Source organism: Chelonoidis abingdonii, chromosome 1, assembly GCF_003597395.2.
Source record: "Chelonoidis abingdonii isolate Lonesome George chromosome 1, CheloAbing_2.0, whole genome shotgun sequence".
NCBI classification, from domain to species: domain Eukaryota; kingdom Metazoa; phylum Chordata; order Testudines; family Testudinidae; genus Chelonoidis; species Chelonoidis abingdonii.
Genome location: NC_133769.1, coordinates 325,584,240 through 325,588,102, shown reverse-complemented (window position 1 = coordinate 325,588,102; position 3,863 = coordinate 325,584,240).

Below are 3,863 nucleotides of genomic sequence, written 5' to 3'. Positions count from 1 at the left end.
CCAAAACTCTACCCCCCACCTGCCCAAGGCTCTGGGAGGGAGTTTGGGGGAGGGAAGGGATGCAGGGGTGGGGCTGGGGATGAGAGGTTTGGGGTGTGGGAGGTGGCTCCAGGCTATGGCAGAGGGTTGGGGTGTGGGGTGGGGCTAGGGATGAGGGGTTCATGTTGCAGGAGGGGGCTCAGGGTTGGGGCAGACAGGGTGTAGGGGGTGAGGGCTCTGGGATGGGGATAAGGTGTTTGGGGTATGGGAGGGGCTCAAGGCTAAGGCAGAGAGTTGGGGTGCAGGGGTGTGTGAGTTTTCTGTCGGGTTGCAGATGAGGGGTTTGTGGTGCTGGAGGGGCTCGGCTAAAGCAGAGGGTTGAAGTGCGAGGGGATGAGGGCTCTGGCTGGGACTGGGGATAAGGTGTTTGGGATGCTGAAGGGGCTCAGGACTCGGGTTGAGGGTGAGGTGGGGGGTGTAAAAGCTCTGCTGGGGGTGTGGGCTCGGGTGGGGCAGGGCGGGGGATGAGTTTGGGGTGCAGGCAGGCTGCTCTGGGACAGGGGCCAGAGAGGAGGACTCCCCCGCCAGCCCTATCCTTGCCGGCAGCAGCGAGCTCTGGGGGAGGAGCCCTCCTTTCACGCCCCCCCAGCAGCACACTCACCCCCACCACTGTCACTGCATGTGCTTCTAGGGCCCCTCTCAGGTCCAGGAATCTCCCTCACCTCCCCTGTGGTGGGTGCCGGGCTGGCGTGCTGTGTGTACCTCCTCCCCTGAATGTAGCCTCACTGTGGGTGGGGGATGGGGCTGCCTCCTTGCCTAGCAAGTGGCAGGAGCAGTAACTGTGTGCAGGGGGGGCGGGGAGGCTGTGCTGGTGGAGGGTCCCACCAGAAAAGGGAAGGGTCTGAGGTGGAAGGACAGGCTCAGAGTCAGTTGCCCTGGCAGTCGACATGGGGCACTAGGACCCTGCATAAGCAGTTGCTGCAGGGAGGCAGCGTGGAGCTGCACCGAAGAGGCAGGGATGCTCTGCTCCCTCCAAGGCCTGGGGACGTGCATGGGGTCAGCAAGGGGGGGCTGAGGAACACTCGGGGGAGTTGCAGGTGGAGCCGGGGGGGCAGGGCCGGCTGTAGGAAGTGCGGGGCCCCATTGGAACATTTTCGGCGGGGCCCCGGCAGGGATGACTAAAAAAAAAAAAATGTAAAAAAAGGGCGGGGTGCAGGGCTTGCTGGAGACGGGCTGGCTGTGGGCAGGTCAGGGGGTGCGGGACTGGTGTGGGCAGGGGGTGCAGCAGGGGCTGGATGTGGGCAGGGGGTGTGGGTGCAGGGGGTACAGCCCACCCTGTACAATAAGTGTCCCCTCCTCCACCAGGGTAGCAGCAGCAGCCCGGGGGCTATTTAAAGGACCCAGGGCTCCCCTGCTTCTACCGCCATGGCCCTTTAAATAGGCTATTTAAAGGACTGGGGCAGCAGAGGCAGCTGGAGCCCTGGCCCTTTAAATAACCCCCAGAGCCCCCTGCTATCCCAGGGCTCTGGGGGCTATTGAAAGGGCCCAGGGCTCCCCTGCTTCTACCACCCTGGCCCTGTAAATAGCCAAGGGAGCCCTGGGGAAGAGGCGGGGCTCCCTGGCTATTTAAAGGGTCAGGGTGGTAGAAGCAGGGGAGCTCCGGACTTTTTAAATAGCCCTCAGAGCCCCAAAGCCTTACCCCAGGGCTCCAGGAGTGGGGCTCTGGTGGCAATTTAAAGGGCCTGGGCTCCAGCCCCTGCTGGGAGCTCCAGGCCTTTTAAATTGCCCCCTGGGGAAGCCAGGCCACCCCAGTGCAGCGCAGCAGCTCTTGCTGGTATGCCATTCTGGGGCTTGGGCGCGGGGCCCGATTCAGGGGAATTGGGTGAATTGGCCTAAAGTTGGCCCTGCCGGGGGGGAGACCCAGCCCCAAACATTGGTGGAGTTGGGCCCCTGGGCTCTGAATATTTCTGGTGCCCAGGCGCCACATGGGTATGGAATTCGCTGCCCATGTCCCCATATAAAGGCCATACCCAGATGTGGCCCTCAGGCCAAAAAGTTTGTCCACCCCTGTCCTAAACCGTTTTATATAGAACTAAGGCTGTAGTCTTATGTCTCTGTGCAATCTAGGAATAATTTTGTTCTGTTACGGAATTTAACAAGTCACAACATTTTGTACTAATTTTTATTACTGAGCCACTTGTATAATTCTACTAAAAATCCAAAATAGAAAATAATAATAATGCATGCCTTTAAGGTAGCTTATATTGCTTCTCTCTCCACCACAATAGCATACAAAAAACTGTATATGCTCTTTTGGACATTTGGGAGTACCATAACACCACATAAACCACAAGGTCACTGCCCTACTAGTCAAGTCTATTGGCCTTTCTTATCTTTGCTACAATTCCTACTCCTGGGGGAATTCTGCACTAAAAAATTAAAAATTCTGCACACAATATTTGAAAATTCTACATATTCTGCATATTTTATTTGTCAAAATAACATAATGTAATCATGCCACTTACAATTATTTTGGTAATTTATTTAAAAATATCTGTCAGCAAGTAAGTCTGTAATAACAGACCAAAAAAAAAAAAAGATTCTGGTAATTTTTTTTTTATTAACAGATTCCTTACTAGGCATATTAATACAGAGCTTTTTGTAATTCATTTAAATTACAATACAGAACTGTATTTCCTGCACCTGTCAGAAGCAGTGCAAAGGCTTGAGGGAGTCAGGGGTAACAGAAGAGATGAGGGAGAGGGAAGGCACCTGGAAGTGAACCAGGAGGGTGTTGGGTATGAGGTTTTTATTTGGGGGTGGGTGGGATTGTTAGGGTGTTGGGAAGCTTCCACCATGCAGACCCTGGCTGACCCCAAGCTTCTCCCATTCAGTCAGGCACCTCTGGCTCTGGCCCTGCCCCCGCCAACACCCACATAGGTCTCTGAAAACCCCCGACTTCATCCCCAGGCTCAACACTGTCACCTCACTTCCCTCCTGAGCTCATGCTCTAGTCCAGGCCTGCACAACATGCGGCCCGGGGGCTGCATGCGGCCTGCGTGGTCTCACTGTGCAGCCCATAGGGGATGAGTAGGCGGGCTCACTGTGCCGCTCGCAGAGGGAGAGTACGCGGGCTTACAGTGTGGCCCATGGGGGGTGATTAGGCAAGCGGTGGGTAAGGGAGGGGGGCTGAGGAGGCGGGTGGGCAATGGCAGGGGCTGAGTAGGCAAGCTGGCGTGGGTGGGGAGCTGAGGAGACGAGCTACGAGTCAGTGGCTGACCTGTTCTACTGATCTGGTCTGGCTCCCATCCCCTCTCCAAGGGTTGCAGCTGTCTGGAGGTGCCTGCCTTCCTCATTCACACCTCATTCATTCAACAGAGCAATTGATTACAAAGTGGGGGGAAAATCTTATTCTACTTCTAGCAAAAAGACATTTTTCTTTTACCTTAATTACACTACTTTTGGGGCCTACTATAACATATTACGAAGGTTCAATTCTGCTGTTTCAGTGGGGCAGCGCTGAAGAAGGAGGGTTTGTTTCTGCGGGGCGGGCGGCTGGGTGGGGGCGTGTATATCAGCGGGGCTGGGCAGCGCTGGGGGGGAGAGTATTTCAGGGGGGCTGGGTGGTGCTGGGGGAAGTTGTTTTTGGGGGGGCTTGGCGGCGCCGAGGGAGGTTGCGGGGTGGGGGGTTTGGCCCTCGGTTGTTTTCTTGGAGTAATATGGCCCTCGCCCTTTTACAAGTTGTGCAAGCCTGCTCTAGTCTGTCCCCACACTAGCCATTATGAACCAGTCTGTGACTGCCCCAGCACCTCATGTGCCCACTCTTTCCTAACCTGGTCTGCAGGCAGGGTGCTGTGATGAATCTGCAACACTGGCACAGAATT